General features: G+C 39.2%; 1 long non-coding RNA gene across 1 annotated transcript in view; it reads right to left on the bottom strand.

The window, feature by feature from the left end:
• The window catches only part of LOC117508540, a 31,795-nt gene extending 24,782 nt beyond the window's left edge, over window positions 1-7,013 (bottom strand). The window contains exons 1-2 of the long non-coding RNA XR_004560121.1: window positions 6,550-7,013; window positions 6,274-6,312 (exon numbers count right to left, since the gene is read on the bottom strand). This is a non-coding gene — a long non-coding RNA (uncharacterized LOC117508540). The remainder of the gene's footprint in view (window positions 1-6,273; window positions 6,313-6,549) is intronic.
• Between the last annotated feature and the right edge of the window lie 15,173 nt (window positions 7,014-22,186).

Here is a 22,186-nt window from a genome sequence, read left to right as displayed (position 1 = left end):
CATTCAACAAAAGGAATTACTGCATACAACATTTAAGACTTTCCTCTGCAACTTTATTTTCATGCCACAAAATTACTTCAGTTTCCTCATACTTTGTGATGTGAAGTCGAAGTTTAATTTTATAAATATTAAAGTGCAGCAAATTTCTCCTAAAATGGATGCTGCTGACTTTGACGTATTGATTGCGATATTCAGATGTGTGCTGCTGTGATGCGACGAAGCAACAGGAAGGTGAACCCGTGTTTTGGAAGACTGACAGACGACTCCTCAAAATACAGCAGAGGTCTTCATTTAAAAATAAGCTACATCAACATTAAAACAAACTGCATCTTTAAATGCAGCACAGGGTGAAGGGATCGAGTGTTTATTACAAACAACGTCAGGTGCTGCTGTTGTGCAAAGAAATATTCCATTCTTATATTTAACTCCGCATGTGGCCACCGAAATAACTCCAGAAATCGTGACATCTCAAGCAGCGTTCGAACCTATAGGAAGCCAGATTTCTGCAGACATCAGCGTGATGTTTGCCCTCGTGACTGTACTGTGGGTGGAGACTGTGAGCCAACAGAAAAACAGGACGAAGATTCTGAGCCGTTCTTGCATCAGCATTTTCTAGCCAAGCATGGAGTGAAAGTTACAAGATCCATAACCGCGATTATCTTATAAAGAGATCAAAAGTCTGATTAATCAAAAGTAACTGCTGCTGGCAAGTGACTGACAGCATAGAATTTGATTATTGCACATTACATTATATGATCTAGACTTGACACTGCAAGCCAAGGCTCCATTTCTGTAAATACAGCTCCATGCAGTTGACTCCCATTTCCCTCAGGCAGCTGCATTCGTTCACTGCAGCACCTTAAAGCATTCCTAGAATCGCTTTTGTCAACTTCAAACATGTCCAAAAGTGTTTTAATGAGCAGGTCAGCGCAGACCTTACCATTTGGGAGACCTAGTCCAGTGTGAACAAGTGGAGAGGCAGCATGGATCATCTGTGAAAACAAAAAACAGTAATATCAAACAATCACGTATGTAGGTAGTAATGTTGTCTTTTGACGACTACAAATAAACAAAAATCCATTTTGCTTCCAACACTGGACTTTGAGCTTAAAATACACCCAAGCAAAATAGAACTATCCACAAAACTTGTACAAAAATGTTATGGGATTACATAAATAATTGTAAAAGATGCTGCAAAGAAAGTTAATCAAATAATTTACAAAAAAGTGCTAAGCATTAAAAACTACAATAAATATGTTGTGCAGCTGTTCTTTACATTTTAAACTGTAAACTATCACATGGTTTTTACAAAACGATCAGTTTTATTGCTTATTATACCCTCTATTATTTTTGGTAAATCATGCACTGAGCTGAAAACGTAAATGTCTTACTTTGTTTACTTTTTATTGCAAGTTATCCAACTTTTAAGAAAATTAACATTTGAAAATGTGTCAAGTCGTCATTTTACAAACATCCCAATGAAGCAAAAACATTCTAAAAGATGCAGTTACAGAAATGCTACAGTGACTTCTGCACAGCAATGTACTAAACAAGTTGTGTAATAGCCGTTTATTACAGCATTTTAGCCTCAAAACAAAAGACAGTTACATGAATGTTTATTTTGTTATCATAAAGTCATGAAAAATATCACCAGAAAAAAAATAATTGCTAAAATAAATAGATGCCCACAATTTATGACGAATACTGTGGTGCATCATCATCCTCCTTCTGTGCAGCAAAAAGCAAACTCGAGCCATGCTCTCCAAAAAACTGTTATTGCACATAAACTTGAAATCTGTCAGCTTACTTTGTCCTCCTTCCCCTTCTAATAACTCTTGTTTGACACTGGATCAGGCTCGGGGCGGGCCTGCACTGATACATGTTTTAAGTGTGGCTATACACACCAGTGAACAGATAATCAACAAGCACTCAAAAACCATTAAGGAATTATGACAAGAGTGACGGAGCTGTCTGACAGCAGGCAAGTTTGCACTAGGAAGGCCTTAATGAAGAGATCTGTCCAGGCCAGCCACTGATAGGGCAAACAGATAAACATCACTCAGCACTTTTCAAAGCAAATGTTAATAATATCGGCTTTACGCTGAAGAAGCAGTGTGTGAAGGAATAACACCCTCAGAAGATTAATATGATTTTACATTGCTCATTGCCTTAAAAAAAAACAAAACTTTACTAAAATCATTTTGTATAAGGTGTTAACTAAGACTACCTTTAACTGACTTTTTTTTAAATGCTACAGATCAACTGTGTCAAAGAGCTGATAAAGCAACACACAGATGTGTCATTGAGACATGTACTTACTTTCTATTTCCTTAACATTCTAATGCAAAAAAGGACATTTAATTTTATTTTTTTAACAGAAGGACTATAAGGTAAATGTCATCAAGCTGAACATACTGTTCCACATGATTATCTTCACTACATGCATCCTCATTTTATATATTTCTGTTCAATTTCTATTAGCATACATCAGTTTGGGGAGAAAAAAAACAACAACAAAAATGTCTGAGTCATCCTGATGTTTCCATGTAATTAAAAAATGAAACAAAATTTCATTACTATGTCAGTAAACAAAACATTTGTAATTTCTAAATATTATTTTAAAAATTGTAATGATCATAATATTACAATCAAATATGACAGAGTGTTGCATGTTTTATGTAAAAAGTAGCCAATTTTTTAAGATGAATAAAAGTCAGACTACTTTGTAGATTTTCAGATGAATTCAACATACAAAACAAACATCGACAGCTCAAATAAAAATCAGAGCAGCCAAAAGAGAAGAAAAAAAATGAAGTGATCAACAAGTTTTATTTATTCATACTTTTTAATGTGCACTGTGAACAGCTATAGCTTTTGTAATTTCTTTGTACTGGTACACTAAAGGGCTTTCTAATCCATCCTATGCAACCATGGGATATTTCACCCCCAGAAACTAGTTTTAAAGGGTAGTCGCACAGGACAGTTTCTGTTGGCTCTTTAATAGTTAGATTTCCTCATCACATGCGCATACAGACCCTATGCTGACTGCAGCTGTTAAATACAACATTCATTATTTGATATGGATGAATGTTCCTAAACTGTCGTGAGATTGGGTTGTCCTCTGGACTCCAGAACAACATTCGAAACATGGGTGTTTCAAAGTTTCAACATCACAAAGAATATTTTACACTTGGGACAAAATGCATCATCCCTGTTCACACATTCTTCCCACTTGTACTTTGTAGTTGTGTGGAATATATCATCCTAGATGTGCTGATGTTTGTTTCTAGGTTAAATTGTGAGCACTTGTGAAAACAGGTGCTGCATCCAATGAGAAGCAGACATATCTATGAAATATTACATCAGCTACACAAAGATGCATTTTCAATTGATCTGGTGCATCACAGTCACCACATTTTAAATCACTTCATCCTCTTTATATGCCCTTTTAATTTGGAGATTGACAAGATGATAGCATGTATTGGTTTTGGAGTTATTGCTTTCGCAATCTGGTTGAGGTGACCTAAGCACCCACGCACCCATTCATTTTTACTGTGCAAGCCGTATTCTGTTGCCAGCACAGAAAATGTATAAATGGGTATCTGGATACCTACACTTAAGGTATTTTAATCATGCCTAAGATTTTGGCACAGTGGTCCAGGGTTTAAACCCAAGTACTGTAACAACCTGCAAAGGGTTTAAAAAGGAAGTACTGAAATTGCAAAAAAATACTGCACAAATACAGCGAATGGTCCTCAGTCAATAAGTTAAAATACGATGTTGTGACATTGTATTTATTGTAAAGCGCTTTGAGTATCTGATGCAGATGGAAAAGCGCTGTATAAATGCAGGCCATTTACCATTTGCCATTTCTGACACACTGTATCATGAAATTGTTCAAAATAGTACCTATTGCTGGCCCTGCGACAGACTGGCATCCTGTCCAGCGCGTACCCCGCCTCACACTCTATGACTGTTGGGACAGGCTCCAGCCCCCCGCGACCCTTAATTGGACGAAGCAGTTGAAGATGAGTGTGTGTGAGTGAGGTACCAACTGCTGAATGACACATAATGAGAAGGAAGAAACCAGCAGCAATTAATCAAACAAGAACAGAGACAAAACAGAATAAAAATAGCTAAAAGGCAAGGAACAAAGATCACCAATTAAGACAAATACTGCACAAAAACACTGGAGCTGCCCCATGAAAATCCAGTAAGGTATATCTTATATAATATATTCCAATTCTAAGGTGGAACTATGCCAGTATATAAAGGTATATCTAAATGTCAAAAAAGGAAGAGTAAAAAAGGAGAGTAGAAAAGAGTAGAGTAGAGCCACTTAGGTGCCTGGTCTTGAGAACCAGGGATGGTAGGTTGAAAAGCTTTTTTATCCCATGGGAACTCTCCATACCCACCCAAACAGCTCAAGAAAAAGTATAAATAATATAATAAATAATAAGACATAAGAAAAATAAGACATCACAGGAGAAGATTGTAGTACAGGTAATTTAGTATGAAGACTAGTAGTAAAATTAAATATAGTTAGTAGGCTAAGCTATAAATCTGGTATTTTATTATAGAAACAGAAGCTATGAGTGTATGAGTGTATTGGTATCTATCTAAAGTAACTCTGTTAGCATACTATAGGAAAATAAAAAGTATAATCATTATGCTATCAAATGGAAACCTAAGAACTTAGGTACTATATGTTGATATCTTTAAAAGAACACATAAACTGATGAATCATTAAAAATCTACACCAAGTAAAATAAAACTGTAAATAACGAAAATAAGCTAGTTATAGTAGAAGAGCTAAATTAGCTGTTAATAAGCCAACCATACCCAGCAAGCTAACACAATAAACAAAAATGGCAATTAGTGTATAAAATATAATAGCGTAGTTAAACCTACAGGAATGGTATTAACAAATACATATAAAATAAATGTGGACAAAAGTATGAATTAATGTGGGTTATCAAACACAAAAGAACCAACTATTTTGTAAGCTATGATGAACGTTGCTACAGCCGACTAGATGAGCTAACGTTAGCTATTAGGTATAACTAATTGTACCCCACTCCTCCAATATTTACTTAAATATAATACTATTAAAAAGGGGGGAACAAGAAAAAGTAAAGCATGTAGAAATGTATATGGAGACATAAGTACATATATTTGCAGAAAAGAGAAAAATGGCGGACGTTTTAATCACCAAATGTCTGAGGTTGCAGGGACCCAATAATAGTTATTAAGGATAAATCACAATCATTTGACCAAATCCAGGCATATGCTGCCTTCTCTTTGTGTCTACCCTGCTTTTCTTTAAGTGTAACATCTTTTTCATTTTTTCCCCTCCTTATTGCAGTAACATGCATATGCATCATGGATGCCAACAACACTATAGCAGCCATCTTGGCCTTAAAAAAACAAAACAAAAAGAAGCAGACAGTGGGAGGAGGGCGCCAAAGTCATATGACAGCACAGTCTGCAGACAACTGCAGTGACAGAGCAGAAGCACCAAAACCACAGTCGTCTGTGGCAGATCGGGTACAGTGACATGCAACTCAATTTTACCTTTGTGCTTATTTACAGCCTCCTAATGACTTTTATTCTTTGCATTTCTTCCCCCTGGATTACACTGCTCATCAGGCTCCATGACACGACATTAAACTCCTCCACCGTGCAGAAAAGCATTCCTTAAACCACATTCAAGTAAAATAAGATAATCAAAGATCCAAATGGAGAAGTGCCTAAGGCACAAGTTATTTAGAATTGGAGCTGCAACAATTAATTGATTATTAACTGACTATTAATCAGCAATGATTTTCATATTTGAGTTAAAAATATCCAAACTGTCTGATTTCAGCTTCTTACTTTCTGGTTTATTTACTCCCATCTGGCAGTAAATGTAATATCTCTGGGTTATGGCAAAAGCAAGACATTTTAAGGCATCATCTTGATTTTTGGACAAAAATGTAACTTTTTTTTTTTTACCATTTTACGGACATAACTGATTAATCAAGAAAAGCAATTAATTGCACAATAACGAAAATAATCATTACTTGCATCCTTAGTTAGAATTAGAAGGGTTAGTCTAATAATTCAACACATCTCTTTGAGTTTGTTTTAATGTAAAGACACATGTACATGATGTAAGTCAGTGAGGGGAAAATAAACTTATTTTTATTCAGCAGGAGTTTAAAAATTATTTGTTGGCGACATTATGCTCATTTAGTAAGTGCAAAAGTGACAATTTAAGTTTAATTAACCAACCTGTCAAATGGATGATCCACTCTTCTTGGACTTGATGACCTGCAAAGTCAAAAGTACAAGAAAGAAAAAAAAAATTAAAGCCATAATAAAGGATTATTTTGTGCAGGTGGGGTGTGTGTGTGTGTGTGTGTGTGTGTGTGTATGGGGGGGGGGGGGGGGGGGGCATTTGTACGTAATCAGAAATTAACAGATAAAATCTGAAGCGATCGCTTCTTTCCCTCCTCCACAGGTGCATTCTGGGTAACAGGTAAGCCGCGCGTGGGGTTAATTACCAACCTTACGTGTGCGTCAGGTGCGTCATCTGTGCAAGTGCGCATGCTGGAGAATAAGGTCAAGCCTCCGCAACAAAAACACCGAGCAAACGCTTTTCTCACCCGATAATTTAAATTATGGCTTTTAATTTCGCTGTGACGTAACGGCTTTGTAACGCTGTGCGCGTGACCTACCTGAGCGTTAGCCGCTGACAGACTACGGGAGAAAAAAACAAAAAACTTTCACCGCGTTTTGTTTAAAAAATAAATAAATAAGTAAATAAAATGATAAAATTCAGCTGAGCTCGGTGACTCGCCGGTGAAGACGTTTCGCGAGGAGGCGAAAGGTTCCACGCTTCGAACACGCGGCGGCGGTGGCGTCCTGAATGCAAATAAAAGAAACGCGAAAGTCCATCACCCCAATTTGATCAATTTGAGACAGACTCCAGACAGTCTGACGTGCCTGCTCCCCGGCGCGTGCACGATAGAATGGCGCGGGAAGCGGCAGTGACTGATGCAGAGCGACGGCGCGGCCAGCCAATAGCGAAGCGAAGCCCACCCTGTCAGCCAATCACAGAGGCCGATAAGTATAAACACTCCGCCCTCCCCTCGCCGCTCCAGCCGTGTGCTGACAGCGCACTGAATAAAACAACAGATCATAGCGCTGAGACACGGGTCATCGAGTGCAAACACACACACACACACACACACACATGCTGGAGATCGATAGATGTAAAGTACCCCCAGGTGCATTTTATTTTGTTTTATATATATATATATATATATATATATATATATATATATATATATATATATATATATATATTTCATGAGTTGATGTAAAAGACCAAACTGCTGTGCACAGAAAAGGCTGGTTTGATTGAGTGAATTTATTTTGCAAAAGTCAATGCACATACACATTAAAACATGACACTAGAAAGTGAAAACATTTATCTCCATTGTGCTCCATCACTCACATTTTTGTTCACAAATTTGTTAAAGTCTGTGTTAGTGAGCAATTTACAGTCAACAAAATAATCCATCCAAGGGTTTGCGCACATTCACCTGGATGTGACGGATACATGGTTATTTTACTTGACGTGAAAATAATCCATCCACCTGGCAGGTGTGGCATATCAAGATGCTGATTATTTGTGTACACATGTTCCTTGGACTGGTGACAAAAAAAAAAAAAACCTTTTCTAAAATTGATCTTGACAAAAGATCTTTAGGTAAAGAAGCTGTCTGTGGTGGGTTGGCATAGTTACTCATTGTCTGTGGTTGGATGAGCTGCCAAACTTTCAGAAATGACACTGCAGGTGATTTATGGTACTGAAATCAATAATTACCCTATTTTCTGGTGTATAAGTCACAGGGTTTTTTTGTTTGTTTGTTTGTTTGTTTGATTGTTTGGGAGGTCCTGAGACTCTTGTGCAACTTATTTAGTGAAAACTCACACTTTCATTAATAATTATAACTTTTTACACAGGGTTTGCCCAGGAATCAAAGCATGAAACAAAATAAATTCCAATAATGAAACAATACGTGCTAATAAGAAAAAGTACATTACAACAATGCACAAAAATCCCAAATTAAAGAGCTGATAATACGGACAAAAGGTGTGACATATACTCTAGTGCAACATATATGTGTTTTTTTTTTCTCATCAAAAGGCATTTTTAAAAATATGGTAGTGCAGCAGGTCTGGTGGCCATTCCTGCTGTCAGCATATCAATTCTATCTCCCTCAAAATTGTAACACCTGTGGTATTGCCACCCCTGCTCATATACTGCACAGTGTTAATATTCTGTTATTCCACTATGTTAATATACTGCACAGTGTTAATAAACTAGTTCCACAGTGCTAATAAACTGTTATTCCACAGTGTTAATATACTGCACAGTGTTAATAAACTGTTATTCCACAGTGTTAATATACTGCACAGTGTTAATAAACTAGTTCCACAGTGTTAACAAACTGTTATTCCACAGTGTTAATATACTGCACAGTGTTAATAAACTAGTTCCACAGTGCTAATAAACTGTTATTCCACAGTGTTAATATACTGCACATTGTTAATAAACTAGTTCCACAGTGTTAACAAACTGTTATTCCACAGTGTTAATATATTGTACAGTGTTAATAAACTAGTTCCACAGTGCTAATAAACTGTTATTCCACAGTGTTAATATACTGCACAGTGTTAATAAACTGTTATTCCACAGTGTTAATATATTGTACAGTGTTAATAAACTAGTTCCACAGTGTTAACAAACTGTTATTCCACAGTGTTAATATACTGCACAGTGTTAATAAACTAGTTCCACAGTGCTAATAAACTGTTATTCCACAGTGTTAATATACTGCACAGTGTTAATAAACTGTTATTCCACAGTGTTAATATACTGCACAGTGTTAATAAACTGTTATTCCACAGTGTTCACAAACTGTTATTCCACAGTGTTAATAAACTGTTATTCCACAGTGTTAATAAACTGTTATTCCACAGTGTTAATATACTGCACAGTGTTAATAAACTGTTATTCCACAGTGTTAATATACTGCACAGTGTTAATAAACTAGTTCCACAGTGCTAATAAACTGTTATTCCACAGTGTTAATATACTGCACAGTGTTAATAAACTGTTATTCCACAGTGTTAATATACTGCACAGTGTTAATAAACTGTTATTCCACAGTGTTAATATACTGCACAGTGTTAATAAACTGTTATTCCACAGTGTTCACAAACTGTTATTCCACAGTGTTAATAAACTGTTATTCCACAGTGTTAATAAACTGTTATTCCACAGTGTTAATATACTGCACAGTGTTAATATACTGCACAGTGTTAATAAACTGTTATTCCACAGTGTTAACAAACTGTTATTCCACAGTGTTAATATACTGTACATTGTTAATAAACTAGTTCCACAGTGTTAACAAACTGTTATTCCACAGTGTTAATATGCTGCACATTGTTAATAAACTAGTTCCACAGTGTTAACAAACTGTTATTCCACAGTGTTAATATGCTGCACAATGCTAAAAAAACTAGTTCCACAATGCTAATAAACTGTTATTCCACAGTGTTAATATACTGTTATTCCTCAGTGTTAAGAAACTGTTATTCCACAGTCTTAATATACTGTTATTCCACAGTGTTAACAAACTGTTTTTCCACAGTGTTAATATACTGCACAGTGTTAATAAACTAGTTCCACAGTGTTAATAAATTGTTATTCCACAGTGTTAATAAACTGTTATTCCACAGTGTTAACAAACTATTATTCCACAGTGTTAATATACTGCACAGTGTTAATAAACTCGTTCCACAGTGTTAATAAACTGTTATTCCACAGGAGGTGATCCGGATCCGGATTGTGGCTCAAGATTTGCCTTTATATAGGCTTTGAAGGATTACTTCAAAATACTTCACGGATTCTCACCAAATTTGCACCACAGATAGATATTAGGGCACGGAAGACTCCACTGAATTTGGGAGGTGATCCAGATCCGGATTGGCGGACATCAGAAATCTCTGATTGCTGTTGTTCTACAGTGTTTCTATACTATTATTCCACAGTGTTTCTATAATTTTTTTTATGGTGTTAATATACAGATATTCTACAGTGTCACTATACAGTTATTCTCCAGTGTCACTATACAGTTATTCTACAGTGTTACCGTTCTACAGTTTTATTTTTGTAATTGCACAGTGTTGTTATACCGTTATGCTATTTTATTACTGTTATACTACTGAATATAGAATGGGTAGAATAGAATAGAAACTTTATTGTCATTGCACATATTGTCATGGCTTCTCCTCTGCCCCATAGGGGCGGGCCATGTCACCTGGGGCTCCAGTAACACTTTCTTGTTTAGTTCTTGTTGGATTTACACCCAGACATATTTGCACATATATGTTTACACACCCAGGCACTGCATGCATTTTACATTTTGACACTTCACACCCCATTATCCTTATTTTTATTTAAAGTTAATTATTATTTACAATAAAATCCTTCTGATTGGCCTAAACCTTGCCCCCTCTCTTTCTTGTCATGGGCTATGAGCAGCCTGTGACAAGTGGGGGCTCGTCCAGGATTGGCTTGTTAAATTTAAGTTGGATTGTTTGATTCAATTGATAAGTTTGGTTAAGTTTGCCAATTTTGTTTTGAGGGGATGTTTGGTTAGGCCATTCTTTTCAGTGGGCAGCAGTAGAGCATTTGTTCCTCTTTTGGTTACTTCTTGTTAATTTTGTTTGTGACTCACCTTGGGCCTTTTGCTGGGTTTGTGTCCAGGTGGGAGTCCTCCCCTTTTGAGGCTTATCAGTGAGTTTCCCTATGAGACTCATGGTGGTTTTGTTTTAGGCGACAGTGAACGTGGGTGGAGCTTCCCCTTTCCTTTTCCCCAACATCGGCTCAGGAGCACCTCCATGGTTGTTGAAGGTGACCAGGTTTTGGTTACTTTTTCACTCCACTGGTTTCATGTGCATAATACCCCACCACATGTGACTGCACGAAGACAAGGGAGCAGTTAGTTAGCTGTTTTTGAGAATAGTGGGGAGTGTCTCCTGTCCTGAACCCAGATTGGCAGCAGGTGAGCTATTTTTGTGTGTTCTTTGTTGTTAAAATGTCAATCTTGCTAAGTTTTGTTCGTTGTCCTTCAGAATTAGCATTAGGGCTTTGTACTAGGGAGCAGTTAATTGAAATAGTTGAGCACTACAAGACTGACATAGTTGATATGAAGCTAAAAGAGACTGTTAAGGTTGGCTTAAAACAAGGTCTTGTGCAGGCTGGAGTTTGTGGGGGTCAGGCAGGTAGTTGTCGGTCAAGTCCAACTGCACTGATGTTTGAACAACAAAAGGAGCTGAATACTCAGCAGAAGGAGTTATTACAGATGCAGTTAGAGCTAAAACGGTTGAAAGGTGTCAATAGGTCAGTAGCAGATCCCACACCACAATTTGAGGTTTCTCAGAATCTCTTTGTTACCTAAATTTGATGAGTCAGATGTTGATACTTACTCTGTTTGAACGAATTGCTGATTCAAGAGGTTGGTCGGATTTGGATAGGACAACGTTGTTGCAATGTGTTCTCACAGGTAAAACACGTGAAGCTTTTTCGGCACTGAGTGTAGCTGATGGTAGAGTGGATGCTACAGTTAAGTCAACAGTACTGAAAGTGGATGAAATTGTGCCTGAGGCATATTGCCAACGGTTTTGGTTTAAGGAATGCTCCTGCCACCATCCAGCGGCTGATGAACCTTGTTGTTTTCGGCCTGGAAGGGTGTGCCATGTATTTGGACGATGTGGTCATCTACTCAGACTCTTGGGAGGAACATGTCGGCAGAGTGCAAGCCCTGTTTGAAAAATTGGTGTGGGCCAGGCTAACTGTGACTTTGCTAAAGCTACTGTGACTTACCTTGGAAAAGTGGTTGGTCAGGGTCATTAAAAGAAAGAAAAAGAAACACTGGAAAATATAGCAAAATATTAGTTATTCAATAATATCACGTATTTAACAAATAAACCAAATTAATTAACTAAAGTAATTAATTTAAAAAAATGGATATGGCATGTGTCTGTGTTCAAGCGATTTGATAGGTTGAGGGTTGCGCTTGTCAGTGTGGCAGAGGGCAAGGATCCTGAGTCCAGCGATTATGGCAAGGTGGACAAACTAAAGCATGCTCGATTTATTCAAGCAGTGTCAGAGCTGGAGTTCCTGGGATTCGTCAAGTCCACCAAGCAAAAGGCAGATCATGCAGCACGACTCACTTGGGGAGGGTGTTATGCTGCGTTTACACATAACGACGACAAGTCACGAATGCCACGAAGTACACATTCTTGGCCGCTGATCACGAATGTGATGATTCGGGGCAGAGGCGTCAGGTGTCCTCAGGAACTGCTGCAACCTGTTACCACACGTTAGGATTAATGGCACGTGTTGCTGGAGAATTATCAGGAACCATTACGCACGGTCAAGAATAGTGTTCCGTGTTGTTGCGTGCTATTGCGTGTAACAGCGCATCGTTAAGTTCTGTCACGTTGTGAACGAGGTGAATTGTCTCCACACACACACCCATATTCATCCAACCGAATTCAGATCGCTCCAGTTTTTCAGAAGAATTTTGTGACTGCATGTATAGTTGGGCTCTGTGCCATGGAGTGGCGCACATGCCCAATTGCGCTGTGTTTGCGCTTGTGATGGAGGGCTGTATGTGGGGTTAATCTACAGTCTCGTGTCGTTTTTCAGATCAGTTGTTGGTTTGGTTTTGTGGTATGGAAGAGATCACTTGACTGAGGGTCTATACGTTCAAATAATAATTAAAAAAAATGCTGTCATCAAATCAAATCAATTTTATTTATATAGCGCCAAATCACAACAAACAGTTGCCCCAAGGCGCTTATATTGTAAGGCAAAAGCCATACAATAATTACAGAAAAACCCCAACGGTCAAAACGACCCCCTGTGAGCAAGCACTTGGCAACAGTGGGAAGGAAAAACTCCCTTTTAACAGGAAGAAACCTCCAGCAGAACCAGGCTCAGGGAGGGGCAGTCTTCTGCTGGGACTGGTTGGGGCTGAGGGGAGAGACTCTTACTCAGTCAGTCTCTTACAATAGTGTAGCCTAAATATACTCAACAAAAATATAAACGCAACACTTTTGGTTTTGCTCCCATTTTGTATGAGATGAACTCAAAGATCTAAAACTTTTTCCACATACACAATATCACCATTTCCCTCAAATATTGTTCACAAACCAGTCGAAATCAATCAATCAATCAACTTTTTTCTTATATAGCGCCAAATCACAACAAACAGTTGCCCCAAGGCGCTCCATATTGTAAGGCAAGGCCATACAATAATTATGAAAAACCCCAACGGTCAAAACGACCCCCTATGAGCAAGCACTTGGCCACAGTGGGAAGGAAAAACTCCCTTTTAACAGGAAGAAACCTCCAGCAGAACCAGGCTCAGGGAGGGGCAGTCTTCTGCTGAGACTGGTTGGGGCTGAGGGAAAGAACCAGGAAAAAGACATGCCGTGAAGGGGGGCAGAGATCGATCACTAATGATTAAATGCAGAGTGATGCATACGGAGCAAAAAGAGAAAGAAACAGTGCATCATGGGAACCCCCCCACAGTCTACGTCTAAAGCAGCATAACCAAGGGATGGTTCAGGGTCACCCGATCCAGCCCTAACTATAAGCCTTAGCGAAAAGGAAAGTTTTAAGCCTAATCTTAAAAGTAGAGAGGGTATCTGTCTCCCTGATCTGAATTGGGAGCTGGTTCCACAGGAGAGGAGCCTGAAAGCTGAAGGCTCTGCCTCCCATTCTACTCTTACAAACCCTAGGAACTACAAGTAAGCCCGCAGTCTGAGAGCGAAGCGCTCTAATGGGGTAATATGGTACTACGAGGTCCCTAAGATAAGATGGGACCTGATTATTCAAAACCTTATAAGTAAGAAGAAGAATTTTAAATTCTATTCTAGAATTAACAGGAAGCCAATGAAGAGAGGCCAACACGGGTGAGATATGCTCTCTCCTGCTAGTCCCCGTCAGTACTCTAGCTGCAGCATTCTGAACCAACTGAAGGCTTTTTAGGGAACTTTTAGGACAACCTGACAATAAAAGGCCACTCTGAAAGGTGCAGTTTTGTTTTATTGGGGGGATACCAGTCAGTATCTGGTGTGACCACCATTTGCCTCATGCAGTGCAACACATCTCCTTCGCATCATCCGTGAAGAGAACACCTCTCCAACGTGCCAAACACCAGTGAATGTGAACATTTGCCCACTCAAGTCGGTTACGACGACGAACTGGAGTCAGGTCGAGACCCCGATGAGGACGACGAGCATGCAGATGAGCTTCCCTGAGATGGTTTCTGACAGTTTGTGCACAAATTCTTTGGTTATGCAAACCGACTGATTCAGCAGCTGTCCGAGTGGCTGGTCTCAGACGATCTTGGAGGTGAACATGCTGGATGTGGAGGTCCTGGGCTGGTGTGGTTACACGTGGTCTGCGGTTGTGAGGCTGGTTGGATGTACTGCCAAATTCTCTGAAACGCCTTTGGAGACGGCTTATGGTAGAGAAATGAACATTCAATACACAAGCAACAGCTCTGGTTGACATTCCTGCTGTCAGCATGCCAATTGCACGCTCCCTCAAATCTTGCGACATCTGTGGCATTGTGCTGTGTGATAAAACTGCACCTTTCAGAGTGGCCTTTTATTGTGGGCAGTCTAAGGCACACCTGTGCACTAATCATGGTGTCTAATCAGCATCTTGATATGGCACACCTGTGAGGTGGGATGGATTATCTCAGCAAAGGAGAAGTGCTCACTATCACAGATTTAGACTGGTTTGTGAACAATATTTGAGGGAAATGGTGATATTGTGTATGTGGAAAAAGTTTTAGATCTTTGAGTTCATCTCATACAAAATGGGAGCAAAACCAAAAGTGTTGCGTTTATATTTTTGTTGAGTGTACATAAGCTTTCCAGGAGCGCACCCCATTCATTACACACGCTCAGAGGCACGTCCCCTCCGGTGCACACTTTTTTTTGGGGGGGGGGGGCGACCCCGCCCCCTGTGATAAACTCATCACCCCCTTAATATTTTTTTTTCTGGCGCCAGGCTTGGTCAGGGTTTCATGCATCCTGTGGAAGCGAATATTGTGGCTGTGAAGCAGTTTCCGCAGCCAACCACCAAGAAAGAACTGATGCACTTCCTGGGAATGGTGGGGTAAAAACCTTTTCGGTAGTGGTGTCCCCACGGACCAACCTGTTGAAGGCCAAGAAGAGTGAGTTTGTTTGGTCCACCCAGTGCCATGAGGCATTTGAAGCGGTAAAAGCTCTTTTGTGTTCAAATCCTGTTGGTAGCACCACGGTTTGGGCAACGCATCAAATTACAGGTAGATGCTAGTCAGATAGGGGCTGGAGCTGTAATATTGCAGGAAAATGATGAGGGAGCTGAGCTTCCTGTCAGCTTCTTTTACCAGAAATTTAATAAATAACAACACTATTCGGTCATAGAAAAGGAGGCATTAGGTCTCATCTGGCTCTGGACAAACCCCATTGACAGGCTTTACTGACCAGAAGTCTCTGCAGAACCCCAACCAATGCCTTATGCGCTGGGCTTTGTTTCTACAACCCTACAACCTTAACATTGGACACATCAGTGATAAACGTAATATTGCTGATGCTTTGTCCCGTGCTCCTGTGAACTAACGTCTGTTCTTGTGTCTCTAGGTCTCCTGAATGGCTGTTCTCTCTCTCCTGCTCCTAATTGCTTTCTAGGTGCCAGGGTGGATGAGTGGGATTGGAGTGGAGGGGGGTGGGAGCGTGAGGTCAACTTTTGAGTTGGGATGGGGTGTTTTTGGTGGAATTTTTTTTTAATTGGGCTAAAGTTTTTGTGGACCAGAGGGTGGGACCCTCGTTTTAAGGGGGGGGGGGGGGGGGTGTCATGGCCTCTCCTCTGCCCTGCAGGGGCAGTTCCTCCTGCAGACAGAGGCGGGCCATGTCTAATTGGAGTCACCTGGGGCTCATGATAAAAGCAAGGCTCCAGTAGCATGCCCCCTCTCTCTGCTGGCTTCCACAGGTAACACTTTCTTCTTTAGTTCTTGTTGGTTTTGGTTTTACACCCAGACATATTTGCAGTTGCACATACATGTTCACGCACCCGGGCACCGCATACATTTTACAGATTGACACGTCACACCTCATCATTATCCTTATTTTTGTTAAAAGTTCATTATTATTTGTAATAAAATCTGTCTGATTGGCCTAAACCTTGCCTCCTCTCTTTCTTGTTGTGGGCTATACAACAAAACTTGTCCTCTGCATTTAATACAACTTAATTACAGTTAGTCACAATCTAACCATGAGGAGCAGTGCACAGCCACAGTCCAGCACCCGGGGACCAATTCCAGATGCAGACTCGTCTTGGTCAGGGGCAGAGAAAGGAGCAGAGCCTAAATAAGCATGTTTTTACTGTGTTGCTAATAGTGTTGTTTGACAGTTTTTCTACACTCATTCTGCATTGTTGCTACACTGTTATTACTCAGTTTTAATACTGTTATTCTACAGTCAATATACTGTTATTCTAGTGTTAATATACTCTTATTCTACAGTGTTTCTATACTGTTCTACAGTTTTGTTCCTGTTATTCCTGGGCTTCTTCAGTTTTGCTCAGGATCACTGCAGGAGGATGTTAGATGTAGCCAGTTCCTTTCCTTGCCACCTTATAACTTCCCCAACTATTAGTCAGACACCCCTTAAACTGCTGTGTGGGCAGGAGGGAGGCATTAGGTACCAGTCCCAGCCAGGACACAAACGGACAACCTTCTGCACAGAAAACCAGTACTCTATTCGCTGGCTACTCCAAACAGATTTACATACTGCACCACATTGTATGTATTAATGACTGAGATAAGAGAAGTCCAAGTGACTTGGAAATGTTTATGTACCATTTCCTGACATGTTTAACAAAGACTGGCTGTAAAAGTGGAGAATTGCATGAAAGATAAACAGTTTGTCCAATGGTCTTTGGGCTCTGAAAAAGGTGGGCCTGTGTATCAAAGTGACTGTAAGAGTGTCAGGAATGTGGCTCTCGAGGACCAAACTTGGCCGCCCCTGAGCTAAATGGTTAATGCGATATCTTTGTTAAATGCCTGGAATTAAAACTAAAAGTCTACACTATAAGCACATCTTGATTTTTTTTTTTTTTTCATTTCAACTCCTTTGGGGTGGTGTAATGAGGCAAAATTACAAAAATTCTCACTGCCTAAATACTTACGGACCTGAGTGTATAAACCAGGTGCTGTGAAAATTAGCTGATTACTTTCTGTCATAATAATCGCATGTATATTGAAATAGTTTCCCAAAGCAAATTGTTCTGTTGGGGCAGAATGATAATACATCTAAGTATGGGCAAATATTTATTGTACTTCTCTTTACTAACTTCATGTCACTTTAGAGACTCAGTATCATCGAGATGGTATTTGGTAATACAGTGTTAGGAGGGTCTCTGGCACTCAGCACATAAATACAATAAAACTTTTATATATTTAATTGGTACCAAAAAAAAATCATCGCAGATCAAAGGATACTCTAAGTCATGGATCCAATACCACTTTCTCAACATACATTCTGAGCCTTGTGAATTGACAGGGAAAAAAGTATTGTGTCACACAACAAAAAAAACTTCCACGTCTGCATTGAAATTCTGTCAAAGTCTACACAAGGCATACAGACAAGACTGTTGTAAAGAACTGCTATTCTTTAAATGGAAAATAACAACTCTTGTCTCCTTCAGCTTTGCAGCCTTTACTTTGCATTGTTATGGAAAAACCGCTGGATTTGGACAGGGCGCACAATCATTGAGGTCACCATAATAGAGTGTGACAGCTTCCCTTTTCACATCCATTTGGAAGTAAAATCAAAATTCCTGGGAAAGAGAATCCATGGAGCACAGAAGTGCACAGTACAGCTGTTCAACATGAACTTTTAATTAGATGATACACAATGATATGAAATGCATTCATTAATGTAAAAAAAAGAAAAGCTTGGAAATGCCTAAACATTTTTTGTCAAAATGACTAGAATGCAGATTTAAAAATCAAAATCAAAAATATCACATGCCATTTTCTTTTTGTTGTTTGTTATCACAATTATACTTCATCGTGTTCTTTGAATAGTTATTCTTGTTTTTTGATTATTGATATAGAGTTTGTTGAGTAAGTAAGACCAACTCAAGACTGAAACCATTATTAAATTTAAGGGGCAAAATTTAAAATGTCAGGTGTATCATTTATGTTTGGTTATTCAAATGATAATTCTGGAATTAAGTGGTGACGCTGCAAAGTATAACATACAAGAAAGAGCTTCCACTTCAAATTCAAATGAACAAATTGTAAATTAATTATTTTACTTCACTTTGAATGAGAACAGGAAAACATTTGCTAGCTCAACATCTTCTGCATACAATCCCCACAGACTGTTAGAATTCACCAGGAAAGTCTCACACGCCTTCTCAAATTAAAAATCTTATACGGCTGATCCCCTCCATTGCCCCGGCTTTCACATATTGACCTTGTGGTGCTACAAAATAGCTTCTTCCTCACTGCGGGACCCCATAATGAGCCGATACAATGTGGCTTCAGTTCACTGCTCACCTCTCTTTGGTGTCTCTTGGGGTCTTTGTTGACATTCGTCAGCCCCAGAGGAATTTGGGGGGGTTTGAATCCTGGTGTAGTGTCACTGTAGGGCCAAAACACTTTGACTAAAGGACATATGCGGGAAAGAAAATTTAGTTAGAAAGAGATTTTACCAAGGGGGGAACATAGAAGTGACTTGAATAAAAATGAATCACTACAGAATATGTCATTCAATGCGCATATTAAACAAATATGTAGGACTGCTTTTTTGCATTTGCGCAATATCTCTAAAATTAGAAAGGTCTTGTCTCAGAGTGATGCTGAAAAACTAATTCATGCATTTATTTCCTCTAGGCTGGACTATTGTAATTCATTATTATCAGGTTGTCCTAAAAGTTCCCTGAAAAGCCTTCAGTTAATTCAAAATGCTGCAGCTAGAGTACTGACAGGGACTAGAAGGAGAGAGCATATTTCACCCATATTGGCCTCTCTTCATTGGCTTCCTGTTAATTCTAGAATAGAATTTAAAATTCTTCTTCTTACTTATAAGGTTTTGAATAATCAGGTCCCATCTTATCTTAGGGACCTCATAGTATCATATCACCCCAATAGAGGGCTTCACTCTCAGACTGCAGGCTTACTTGTAGTTCCTAGGGTTTGTAAGAGTAGAATTGGAGGCAGAGCCTTCAGCTTTCAGGCTCCTCTCCTGTGGAACCAGCTCCCAATTCAGATCAGGGAGACAGACACCCTCTCTACTTTTAAGATTAGGCTTAAAACTTTCCTTTTTGCTAAAGCTTATAGTTAGGGCTGGATCAGGTGGCCCTGAACCATCCCTTAGTTATGCTGCTATAGACTTAGACTGCTGGGGGGTTCCCATGATGCACTGAGTGTTTCTTTCTCTTTTTGCGCTGTATGCACCACTCTGCATTTAATCATTAGTGATTGATCTCTGCTCCCCTCCACAGCATGTCTTTTTACTGGCTCTCTCCCTCAGCCCCAACCAGTCCCAGCAGAAGACTGCCCCTCCCTGAGCCTGGTTCTGCTGGAGGTTTCTTCCTGTTAAAAGGGAGTTTTTCCTTCCCACTGTCGCCAAGTGCTTGCTCACAGGGGGTTGTTTTGACCGTTGGGGTTTTTCTGTAATTACTGTATGGCCTTGCCTTACAATATGAAGCGCCTTGGGGCAACTGTTTGTTGTGATTTGGTGCTATATGAATTGATTTGAAATTGAAATTGATTTGATTTGATTTGACTACTGTAAATTAAGTAAGTAAGTAAGTACATTTTATTTATATAGCGCCTTTCACAGACATAAGTCACAAAGCGCTTCACAGGTTAAAATACCATAAAAATAATAAAACATACATAAAACAAAGGACAAGGTTAACAATTGATCAGTTCTGAAAAGCCTTATTAAAGAGAACAGTCTTCAAATGCTTCTTAAAAGTCTCAGCACATTCCAGGGAATGCAGGAAAAGTGGCAAATTAAAGCAATATTTGTCAATTAATTCTAAAAATAATACATTAATTTCAGTAAAGCAGGGCAGTTTTGAAACCAATTATGGTCATATGTTCACTATTTGAACAATATTCAAGGAATGGCCTATGGTGATTTACATTATTCAGTGGGTCAAAGCAAATGCCAAAAAAATCCAAAAAGCTTGAACTTTTTTTTGGTTTTGAAAAATGGATTTTAAAAAAATCAACAATCTGTCTAATCTGTGAAACATTACTGTTGCCATGATTGTGATGTAAATATTATGTACTTGTTTCTCATACAGAAGAAAAAAGCTCCTGAATGTCCCATAAAGACACAAAACATTTAAGGCTAAACTTCATGATTAGCATTTTGGAACATGTTTGTGACAGAAAGTATCAGCCATTAGTATTGGTGCCATTGACCATAAATCTTTAGCTGTAGAAAAGGTAAGATACTCATAATGAGTGATAGAAAAAGTCACTTGTTTTACAGAACTAGCTCTTTAAAGGAGAACTCTGAAATTTTTTAACAAAGGCTCTATTTTTAGATATTTTGGAGGGCATCTTTTAACTCAGGACAAAAGTGAATTTAATCAATACATTAATGATTTAGAATGCAAACACCGCCACAGGCTAACCTGCTGCATAATGTTACTGGATGGGGCAATCAGGAACGCTCAGAGTAAACAGCTTCTTGATGCCACTGAACAGGTGAAAGCATCATTAGAAGTGTCCGGTGGCATGGTGAGGATCCCTGCGGAGGCAAACGTGCCCATGTTTACCTCACTAAATTTTTTAGGCACGTAAGGCCTTAACATTCACTGTCCACCTCTAGCTCATTTTTGGTCTTCCGCCTGCTCTTTTTTTAACCTCTCTAGCTGCCATCCTAATGCCACCATGCAGTCACTGAATTTGTCACCACAGAGGACATGTCCTATCCGATCCCATCAATGTCTTATTTTTTCATCACTAACTTTGTTGATCTGTGTCCTATCCATAATCTGGTTCTTGCTTATTTGGACAGGTGAAACCTTTGATATGCTTTTCACTTTTCTTAATCTGTTCTTTGTGTGTTCTGTCCCACCACACAGTAAATTTTGCTGAGTAAAATATACTCTGCTGGGATAACATTTGGTCCCAGTCTAAATAGAGTAAAATACAGTCTATTATATAGAGTGAAATCAGCTCTACCGTCTTGTCAAATCAAGTGTTTCTACTCCAATAAGTGTTGCTTTAGCACTGTGATAGAGTATATTTAACTCTTTTTGGACTGAGACCAAATGTTATTCCAGGAGAGCAAATTTTACTCTGCAAAATTTACTGTGCACTGTGTTCTGAGACCTGCAAAGTCTAAGTCTTCAACTACATTTGTGAAATTCCATCTTTATTCTTTTCTTTTCTCTTCTGTGGTCCATCTCGTTTGATCTGCTGACACCTTGGAAAGACAAGCCAGCATTCTTTTGGGGGCACGTAAGACCAACAGGCCAATTATGAGCTTGGGGAGTGTCTCAGGTGGTATCTCTCCAGCTTTCCTAAGTTTGTTTTTCAGTAGCTAAGTCCCTTGACTTTTTTTTGGGGGGGGGGGGGGGGTGCCCTGCATTCTGTGCCCTTGTCACATATCAGGCCCCCAAGGGTGGTACAGGACTGTTAAAGTTGGTGGATGAGCTGAGATGGTACTCCTCTGGGTTCTACCGCACTGCAAAGTGTATTGGAGGATTATTCCCTTCTGTTGTCTGTTTCATCACCTCATCAACAACAAGGATGAAGAGGAAGTCAAACATAGCACATCCATGTTTTACACCATGTTATTCTAAACCAATTTGTCAGTTCACCTTCACCCATCACTATACATTCAAAGTTCTCATACATTGCTTTTACTACCTTTATGATCTTCAGTACACTATGAGCTTTCACAATGATCCATATAAGCTACTTCTGTCCAAAGGCAGCACATAGATTTACCATACGGTATCACAATATTAGTATTTATTAATGACTGATGTAAGTTATGCCCAAGACAGATGCAGTGACTTAGA

Source organism: Thalassophryne amazonica, chromosome 1, assembly GCF_902500255.1.
Source record: "Thalassophryne amazonica chromosome 1, fThaAma1.1, whole genome shotgun sequence".
In the NCBI taxonomy this organism is placed as follows: Eukaryota; Metazoa; Chordata; class Actinopteri; order Batrachoidiformes; family Batrachoididae; genus Thalassophryne; species Thalassophryne amazonica.
This window is presented reverse-complemented; position numbering and strand designations above follow the sequence as displayed.